Raw genomic sequence first — 11,218 nt, forward strand, 5'->3', positions numbered from 1 at the left:
ATTCCCAGCCAGGTCCTGTTAGGTGTTCCAATGAGTGTTTCCATAATACCATTTATGTCTGTCCTTCATTGTACTCTACATTAAGAGTGATGTCACTCTGTGACTATCTCCCACAGCTAACTTTGAGTCCTTGAAACAGATGACTGTTTCTTTTTGATTTTAGTAGTAGTCACTCTATGCAAAGTTTTGAATAGAATGAATTAATGGGGCATTCAGGAAAATATTTTACATATCACAATTTAAAATGCAAGAAAAGTAAGAAATGTGCCAAAGCTTACAGGACAAAGAACCAGTATTTAATAAACATGTGTGATTCAATTAAAGAGAGGATTGTTATAATTTTGTATTAAATAGTAAACATATCATAATAGGTGAATATTATTTGTACAGAACTTCAAGTTTCTCCAAGGTCCTGTGGTAGTGACTTATTGATGGTAGTTCCCTACTATCTCTCTTATCTCACTATGATAAGTCAATGGAGTCTCTGATGGATTTAAGGTCACCTGGTATGTTAGTCTGAGTTTTCTAGAAAAACGAAACCAGGTATGCTCATATATGTATAAGAAATACTTGTATATTAAAAAAGCAGCCCAACTCTAATACCAGTTCCTAGGTCAGATGTCAGCTGAAGGCTTTCTCTGGCCTCACACAGATGCTGGCTGGTGAAGAAGGAAAGTGAAGCTGGAAGTGGGGTATCACAGGCTGCTGAGTGCAGTCTCATGGATCCAAGATTGGCAGGAATATGGCTGGCCATGGGCAGCTCCCAGGGAAGGCGGACTACGTGGGCTGCTAGCCTCAAAGCCAGATGCAGAATCTAAGCATGTAAGAAAGCAGAGAGCAGAAAGAGAGAGAGGCCAATATTCCTCAGTGGCTGTCTCACAACAAAGCCGCACCCCAAAAGAGGTGCCATCAGGCGGTGACCTGATTGATAGGCTGGACTCCACCCTTCACACAGTGCCACCAAGTTGACATAAGTCCCAATCATCACAAATAGCTTCTTGCTCACATAGCACTTTATGGCAGGATAAGAACTAGAACATACTAAATGTTAATATACCAAAGGTTAGTGATTATACATCTCAACATCTAACATGGTGCTTGCTATACAACAAATGGGCAATACTATTGGTTAAATGATTCTTGCTTCCTGATTCCTAGTTCCTAATTGAATGATACCACATTGTCTCTCTGAGATGAAGTTGATAGGAGATTATTTGAGGATAAACAGATGCCCAGTGGTCTTAAAAATCAAAACAAAAACATGTTTCCTCATGGCCAAAGAGTTCTTTGGAGGCTAGGACAGTGAAACCCTGTCTTACACACTTCAGCAATATTGCCAGGAGAGACCAGGCCCTGTAGAGGGACATCATGCTTGGTAAAGTGGACGGGCAGCAGAGAAAAGGAAGGTCTTCAAGGAGATAGATGGGCACAGTGACAACAACAATGCCCTTGAGCAGAGGAGCAGTTATTAGGATTGGATGGTGCTTTGTTCTGTTGTGCATAGCAATGCTATGAGTCATAACTGACTCCATAGTGTCTAACAACAAAAAAATAGTTTGTTATAATCCATATAGTATAATTATTTTTTATTGTCAATAAAACACAAGTAAATATTAAAAAAAAACATGTTTCCTTTGTGCTGGAATAAATGATTTTTATTAATGAACACTCTCAATGGATGAAAAATCAAGCAAATGCCTGTTAGTGAATTGCCAAATAGCCAGTAATATCATCAATGTAATCCTGTGCTATGAGAATCAAAATGGTGAAGGTACACAAAATAGTTGATATGACATTTGTTTCTCGACATTCACCTGCACGCTGTGAGTGGATTCCTCAGTGTGTATTATTAGCTAAATCATACTAATCATATCCAGCAGCAATCCAATTCCTTACTGTGATGTATGTTCTCATGTTTAAAATTAGACCATACATTATTCCTTTTCTCTACTCATTTCCCCCAACAACTGATGAAAGCATTGACTGCATATCTTTACTAGCAAATGTTATAGAAGAATATCTTCTCTTTATTCATAACTTATCAAGGTATAAAGTATAGTGATATGGATAAAAAATATAAATGTGCTTACATCTTAATAAGCATATTAACCTTCTCTGATGTACTATTTAGAGCTGTCTTTCAGCAATTCTCATTTTTCATTCTAAGCTTTATTACCTGATGTGTTCTTATTTTCCCTCCTTCTAATGCCCTGAGCTCAACAGACTAATTTGGTGAGTGATATTATGCACACAGTGCTACATCAACTGGTATGAGACCAAGTTTGTCAGGATTTCTGTAGATCCAATTGCATTGCCAGAAAAGGATAGATCTTGCTAAATATTTCTGAACATTTGAGTAGTAAATCTAACTTTGTGAGGCTTTGTCTGGAAGTAAATTATATAAATGAGACCACATTATAAACTCAGCCTTATATTCATTCACTCATGTTTATTTTTTCTCCATTTGACGCTTAATGTAACAACCGTTTAAAATAAACATTAATGTTTATATTATCTATTTGATATCTGAAGGGTCACACTAAATCTTCTCAACCCACTGCTATTGAGTCGATGCCTATAGCTACCCTACAGGACAGGGTAGAACATTCCCTGTGAGTTTCTGAGACTGTAACTGTTAATGTAATAGAAAGTTCACTTAAAGCAGCTCAGTAGCTTAAAATAACAGCATGCTATTATTTCTTATAGGAACCCTGGTGGTGTGGGGGTTATGCGATGGGCTGTGATCAGCGTGGTCAACAGTTCAAACCACCAGCAGCTCTGTGAGAGAAACTGTTTACTCCTCCAGTAAACAGTTACAGTCTTGAAAACCCAGAGGGGTGTCACTAGGAGTCAGCATTGACTTGATCAAGGCAGTGGATTTAGTTTTTTGGATTATTTTTCATATTTCTATGTGTTAACTTGCCTTAACAAAGAAGCTACCACTTTGATACATTATACTATTGCTTTCACTTGGTGGCCAATGAGAGGTTCTAAAGATTCAGCTGGCATGGGCACCCATTCCCATGTCTGGTACTTCAGTTGTTCTGGCTGGAAAGTTTGGCCCTTGCCTGAGCCTCTTTCTCTCTCCAGAGGGCTGGTTGGGACTTCCTCACAGAATGGCAGTCTCTTCAGACTCTTTGGTGGCTGGATTCCATCAAAGTATATGAGTGTAACTAAAAACACTCCTGGGGTTCAGGTTTATATGAGCTTGCGTTTAGTCTAAGCAAAATGTGTTAACCAGACCTGCAGAAAATTCTCTCATGAATACACTTGTCTTCATTTTGTTAGGGGTATCTTAAGAAAAATAAGATACTTTTTTGTGTCATGGGGGAAATGACTTAAATATAGTGTCAAGAACAAGGTTTTAATAAAACAAGTGGGTATCATTTGTAGTGATTGAGGCTTTGCAACAAATTTATGGGAGTGCTGTCTCACATAAAATAACTGTTTTAAGATGGATCAAGCATTTTCAAGAAGATCTAGAAGATATCAAAAGGAGTCACGAGAGGGGACAATGTAAATTCAATGAGCGAAGAAGCTATGGCTGATGTTCAGAAGCTGGTAGAAGAAGACAGTGGAATTACCACTTGTATGATTGTCACTGATGTTGGGATCTAATGTGTTTTAGTGTGTTGTAAGTGAACACAGTTACCTCATGAAACTTTACTCTATGGGTGCTAACAACTATGCGCAGAGATCAGGTGACACAAACAGCTTATCTTTCCAACAGTCTTTTAAACAAGATTGAAGTTAATGAAAACAATACTTTGAGAAGAATAATAGCTCTAGAGGAGACAGATTTATTAATACAACACAGAGAACAAGGTTAAGTCAAAATAAAGGCTTCCAAGGAGATCTACTGGCCCAGTTAAACTCAAAGCAGAGTGGTTAGCTTAGAAGATTGTGTAGACTGTGTTTTAGGATCCTGAGGATGTAATCTTGATAGGCTTTCTTGAAGGACACAGGACAATCCCAGGCACTTACTAAGAACAAGTTGTAAGAAACAAGAAAAAAGAAAAAAAGGCAAAACTGCCTTGGTCAGAACAAGACCCAGGATTTTTGCTGAGGAATTGTTTCCTGTCACAGCAATGTATCTGTTCATTCTGTGAGAGTAGCAAAGGCTATCCTATCAGAATTTGTGTTAGAATTGATTGCCTAGAGAAACAGGGCGGTTGGTGAAAAGGCCTGTGGATCCAATGCAGTGGAAGCATCTCAGTGCTGGCTTGGGTCTCCATGTGGCTCCTCCAGCTCTCTGAATGTTGCTCCTCAACAGGAAGGCGGAGCAGAGAAAGAGAGTATGGCTCACATCCAAGGAGAAAGAGAGGTAGCTCCCAGACTCCTCATGAGAAGACCATACCCCAAAGGAGGCATCATCAGGCTGTTACCTGATTGGCAGACTAGACTCTACCCCTATATTTATTGTGGTAGTTACATTGTCTGTTGTCAATTTGAGACTTAAGAGTGAAGGGGTGGAGTTTGGCCTGTCAATCAGGTTGCAGCTTGATGACTTCATTTGGAGGCACTAAAGAGATAAATAGCACTCTGAAGGTGAGATACACATTCACTCCCTGGGAGACATTGCTGCTGACAAGATACATGGAGCTAGGCTAGTGCCCTGAGCTGGAGGAGGCATGTGGAGACCCCTGCCAGCATTGAGATGCTTACAATGCCACTGGATCCACAAGACTTCCCACCCACAGTCTGTGATTTTCTTGCATACAGTGTCATTGCATGTGTTTCATGAGTCTGAAGAGGACTTTATAGATTGGTATCAGATATATGGGCTAATATCAGACTTATGGACTTGATTTGGACTAAGCTGGAATATTTTCTTAATGTATAATTACTCTTTGTAGAAAGCTCTTTCTTATACACATGAGTCTCCTTGGATTTGTTTCTCTAGTCTACTCAGACTAACATACTTATTTATCAAGTTGACATGAAATTATGTAACTACTACAGAATTTCATTGAGAAACCTTACATTAGTCACTCTACAGTTTTTACTTTGTGCCTTCCAGCTTCCATTTCTTCCCCAAACTCAGAGAGCATTTCAAAGGACCATGATTTGAGTACCCCAGGGAGCCAACCCTGCCATTTTCTATGTAGTGTTAATAGAGCATCACATTCTTTGGAGAAGGGTTACTTTCAAACTCACTGCCATCGAGTCAGTTCTGACTAATGGAGACCGTATGGGCATCATAGAACTGTCACTGTGGGTTTCCTACCCTGTAACTCTTTACGGGAGTAGGAAGCCTCATCTTTCTCTCATGGAGTAGCCGGTGGTTTCGAACTGCTGACCTGTCAGTTAGCAGCTCAATGTGTAACCACTAAGCCATCAGGGTTCCTTGAAGGAAGATTAGAGGGATGAGAGCCCTACTACAGAAGTGTATGGACACAGATTGAGGGTATATTGAAAAATATTAGCTTCAAAGTTTGATATTTTTGTTTGATAAATAAATGTTTCTATGATTTAGTCGCAATGTTTTTTAACTTACCTTAATTAAAAAAAAATAAGGCAGAAACCTCAAGGGTTCTTGTGACCTAGGTTCACAAGCCAAGCAGTATATTCTTTGACTTCTACTCTTTAAACCAGGTTAAAAACTTGTTTCATGGAGGGAAACACGGATGGGGACTAAAAACAAACAAACATTCCCACTGTCATCAAGTCAATTCTAACTCATAGCAACCCTGGGATAGAGTAGATCTTCTCCTTTGAGTTTCTGAGATTGTCAGTCTTTTCCACTCACTGTCATCGAGCCAATGCAGATTCATAGCTACTCTATAGGACAGGATGGAATTGCCCCTGTGGGTTTCTGGGACGATAAGTATTTATGGGAATAGAAAGTCTGTCTTTCTCCCAGAGAGGGACTGGTTGTTTTGAACTGCAGACCTCGTGGATCACAGCTCAATGTATGACCACTATGCCACCAGGGATTCCCCCTGTGAATCTTTATGGGAGTAGAAATGCATACTTTGAGTACCTCTGTATTAGATAACATCATCATGACCTAGCTTAATTTTTTACTGAGTGAAGATCAAGCAAGATGTGCTATTTTGAAACAAACAGACAATTCTCAACATATCTCCAAAAAGATACCTAGCAACTGAAGACAATCCCTGGACTCAGTTCCTTCCATGAGGAAGCCCTATGGGATACACACGCTTACTGATTCAGAGTCAAGAAAGATCGAAAAAGTCAACTGGTCAAATTCAATTTTCAATATTGAAAAACCCATCAAGTGCTTCATGATAATTGATTTACATAGACAAGGATTTAGAGACAACCTAATTTCCAGAAAGGCAATAATATAATGGAAATACTATGGCATTCAAATTAGAAACCAGGATCACAGTTTGGGTTCTATCATTTACTGGCTATAATATACTCCTCTTTGGGAATATTTGTTCCTTACCTATAAAATAAAAGTAAATTTAAAATCCACCTTCTGTAAGTGGTGTGATAGTAAGACCATAAAATATGTTTGAAACACCTTTAAAAGTTATTATTCTACTATTCCAACTATTTGAGCACATTCTTGACTAAAATTGAGTCAGTGGAGCCTTGTTTCCTAGGAATTGAAATACATTGACCCCTTATTCTTTAATTCCTATAGTTAATCAGGTAACAGCAACAAATGATTGATTCATCCTTTAACTTACCTTTTAGATCTTCTTTTCTTTGCAACGCCTGACACCGTGGTCCTCAATGTCAGCATTTCGGGTCTCGCTACATGCAGTCTTCCTCCGGTGCAGTGCCCCTCATCATCCCTACGTGGAGGAAGCTGAGGCCTCAGTACATCTCCAAATCTCACAGCTTGGGGAATGGAACTGGAATGCAAATACAAGTCCATTTAATTGCATAGGCCTTGATTTTTACCATCTTTTTACTGATCTTAACTCTACTTTCAAAGAACCTAAATAAGGTAATAGCTTAATCAAATTAATCTAGGCTCTTCCAGGAAATGTTTCAAGTTCTCATTACCTCTATTGATAAAAGGCTGTCTCTTTATTGCCCTAAAAAACTAAACTCACTGCTATCAAGGAAATGCTGACTCATGGTGACCCCCTGTGAGGGTCTAAGACTGTAACTGCTTAAGGCAGTAGAAAGCCCAGTCTTCCTCTTGTAACCCTCATTAATTCACACATTCTTGCATTCTTGTATTCATTCAACAAACACATCTTGTATGCAAACAAAGATTATATATAGAGCATGGCCACTTGCCACTTGTACAGAATTCTTTCAATTTAATTTAATTTTCATAACACTAGCTGTTCAGATGAGGTTTTCATAAAGTTGAAGTCTGAGTTCTACTGTTCCATGTCTTGCATATTGCTTTTTTTTTAGAGCAGTGAGAAATGGGCTCCAGAAAGGATAAAAGGCATATTGAAATGGTATTGCATTAATGTGATAGTATTTTTCCCTTTATTATATAAATATGAAGGCTTTCTTTTGTTTATTTATATAAGTGCAAAATCTCTGAGACAGGACTTTTGAACAATATACATTTCTCTCAAATATACATGGGACATCTTCTTAGATCATATCTCAAGATGTTATGAAACATTTTTTCTACCTTATATACAATAGAAGCTGGATTTTGAATCAGGCTAGTTGACTGTAGAGCTCAGGATTATAATGATTAAATTATTTGGGCCTATATTCTCCATACCATCTATTCTCTTTTTTTCCCCACATACAATATATCTCCTCCACTTAATATTGCCAGTCTTTCAGGAACTCCTCATTACTGAATAAAATCCAATATATTTGTACAAGCTGAACATCCTTGTGGTGAAGAGAAATTTCTTAATATGATTCTTCTATCCATGGCACTGTAAACCTCTCCAAATATTGGGTGGGGCTATGCAAACAGGCCACTCTTTTTCGGTCATTTCGTCAAACTGTGGTGGCTCGTGTATTGCTATGATGCTGCAAACTGGGTCACTGGCATTTGAAATAACCAGTAGGGTCACCCAAATTGAGCAGATCTCAGCAGACTACCAACAAAGCAAAGGCTATCCTCTTCAGAGGGATTAGCCATGGAAAACTGTATGTATAACAGTAGAACTGATCACAAATCCTGCAGAACATTGTCAGATATAGTGCCAGAAGCTGAGCCCCTCAGATCAGAAGGTACTCAAAATATGACCGAGGAAGAGCTGCCTTACAAAATAGAGTCAACCATAATAAAGTGGAGGAAGTAAAGCCTTCAGCACCTTTGTTTGCTGATGGAGGATGGCGCCAAATGAGAAGAAAAGGCTGCGAGCATCTGTTAATAATTGGAATTTGGAATGTACACAGTATGATTCTAGGAAAGTAATCAGAAATGAAATCAAACACATAAAAATCGATATTAGTGAGCTGAAATGCACTGGTTGGTATTGGCCATTTTGAACCAGGGAAACAGATGGCTCACTATGCCAAGAATGAAAAATTCAAGAGGAATGGGATCACATTCATTGTCCAAAAGGCATTTCAAGACCTTTGTGGAAGTACAATGCTGTCCGTGATAGGATAATATCTATTTTCATAGAAGGAAATCCTGTCAATGCAACTATTATTCAAACTTATGCACCAACCACTAAAGCCAGCGATAACGAAAATGAAGAACTTTATCAACATCTTCATTCTGAAATTGATCAAACATATATTCAAGATGCATTGATAAGTACTGGCAATTGGAATGTGAAAGTTATAAAGTATATTGAAAGTACCATGGACTGCCAAAAGAACAAACAAAATCTGTCTTACAAGGAACACAACTAGAGTACTCCTTAAAAGCAAGGATGGAGAGATTTTTTTCTTATGTATTTTGGGCATGTTATCAGGAGAGACCAGACCCTGAAAAGAACACCATGCATGATAAAGTAGAGGGACAACGAAATAGAGAAATACCCCTGCCAAGATGGATTAACCCAGTGGCTGGAACATTGGGTTAATCTCAAAAGAAAAATTGTGAGGATGGCTTTCTGTTGTACTTAAGGTTGAGCTGACAGGATGGCATCTAACAGCAACAATAACAACCACTGTAATCACAACTTCAACAACAACATAAAAATGGGCTGTGTGAAACACGAATCGAGGGGATTGGTCAATTTTGCCATTCTCCTGGTTATAAAAATGAGGTATCCCAGACGATGGAAGAGCGAATTCCAAAGATCATCAAAGAAGAAGAGCTACTACTGGAGCAAGTTGGAGATCCCTATCGAAAGCGGCAATGGCAGAGACCACAGGCCACGCATGCCAAGGCCAGAGGACCAGCCTTGGAGACCACGAAACAGTGCTGCACTGGTGAGTCTGGGAGGCAAAGTATCAGGTGAGCTTCCTGGTCCATGATGGCAAAGGCCAAGGGACCAACTGGTTGAGAGCCTGTGGACCAGAGAGAGAGTCTTGGGTGACAGCTTATGAGAGCTATCGCCATTGACCAAAAACTGTATCCTGGATGTGTTTTGATCCTGGCTTGTGGTAAGCTGAGGCTTGGTGTCAGAATAGAGTAATGGAGCTTAGAGGCATGTTTGACATCTGCCTTGGCTGCAGGCTGGTGTGGAGTTGGATTCTCTTGTGAAGTCAGAAGAGGTCTTTGGATTCAGTACATCATTCTGCATCTACACCATTAATTTGTCATTGTATCTTGATGAATAGATAAAACATATTTTCCTTCAAACAGTCGCCAAACTACTGTGAGTCAATAGGTGATATTTTCTATTCCTTTCCTCCTATTCCTTAGCAGGGTACTCTGGGATCCTCAGTAGACACACAATGCAATTGTGAGTGATTGAAGGCAGAGAACCCACATGTTTTCTGTCTCACCTGACTTTCTAATTCTATTCTCCCTTTTTTTTTTTCTGTGTTCACCTTTACAGATGATATGCCATGAAGAAGACACAGCACACCGGAAATACGTTAAAGGGAAATGATACTATGGCATGGTGTCTGACTGTGTAGATTATGAATAAAAAAACACAGTATTCGACCATGCGTTCTAATTCTATTCTCATTGCTCTGGGTCACTATTTTAATTTTGCTCAAGTATCAATTTAAAAAAAAATCATTTTATTGGGGACTCGTACAATTCTCATCACAATCCCTACATACATCCATTGTGTCAAGCACATATGCACATTTGTTACCCTCATCATTATCAAAATATTTCCCTCCCACTCTAGCCCCTAATATCAGTTGCTCATTTTCCCCCTCCCTCCCCACTCTGCCCTCCCTCATGAACCCTTCATAGTTCATAAATTATTATAGTTTTGTCATAAGTTACCCTGTCCGCGTTTCCCTCTACCCTCTTCTCTGCTGTCCATCCCCCAGGGAGGAGGCAATACTTAGATTCTTGTAATTGGTCCCCCCTTTCTACTCCACATTCCCTTCACCCTCCAAGCATCACCCTTCTCACCACTGGTCCTGAAGGAGTCATCTACACTGGATTTCCTGTGTTTCCAGTTGCTATCTGTACCAATGTACATCCTCCGGTCCAGCCAGATTTGTAAGGTAGAATTGGGATCATGATAGTGGGGGGGGGAGGAAATTAAAGAACTAGAGGAAAGTTATATGTTTCATCGTTGCTATCTTGCACCCTGATTGGCTCGTCTCCTCCTCACAACCCCTCAGTAAGGGGGTGTTCAGTTGCCTACCGATGGGCTTTAAGTCTCCACTCTGCACTCACCCACCTTTACAATGATATGATTTTTTTGTTCTTGGATGCTTGATACCTGATCCCTTCGACAGCTCGTGGCCACACATGCTGTTGTGCTTCTTCTATGTGGGCTTTGTTGCTTCTGAGCCAGTTGACCGTTTGTTTATCTTCAAGCCTTTAAGACCCCAGAAGCTATATCTTTTGATAGCCTGGCACCATCAGCTTTCTTCACCACCTTTGCTTATGCACACGTTTGTCTTCAGTGATCATATAGGGAAGGTGGGCACCCACTGATCTGATTTTCAGTTCTTTGATGTCTGATACCTGGTCCCTTCTGCACCTCGTGGTCAGACAAGCTTAACGAAGTCCTTACAGATTCTTCCCATTGCAGTCTATGTTTCTGTGATTTCATAGCACTTATTATCATAGCACTCATTTAATTATGTGATTACAATTTTATTACAAAATGCTCTATAAATTGGGGAGAATGCCAATTAATATTGAGCATTCCTAAAAATATATTTCTTTGGATATTGCTTAAATTTCCTTATGAAATACGTGTAAGTTGATTGTAGG

The 11,218-nt window shown here is 39.4% G+C and overlaps 1 non-coding gene across 1 annotated transcript; it reads right to left on the minus strand.

Annotated features, from left to right (window-relative positions):
* Window positions 1-9,846: 9,846 nt before the first annotated feature.
* On the minus strand, window positions 9,847-9,982 carry LOC115868934. The gene has a single exon (XR_004045896.1). It is a non-coding gene; the product is annotated as a small nucleolar RNA SNORA15 (small nucleolar RNA).
* Between the last annotated feature and the right edge of the window lie 1,236 nt (window positions 9,983-11,218).

Source organism: Echinops telfairi, unplaced genomic scaffold (assembly GCF_000313985.2).
Source record: "Echinops telfairi isolate 266 unplaced genomic scaffold, ASM31398v2 ScPeMD7_1;HRSCAF=3_0, whole genome shotgun sequence".
Taxonomy (NCBI): domain Eukaryota; kingdom Metazoa; phylum Chordata; class Mammalia; order Afrosoricida; family Tenrecidae; genus Echinops; species Echinops telfairi.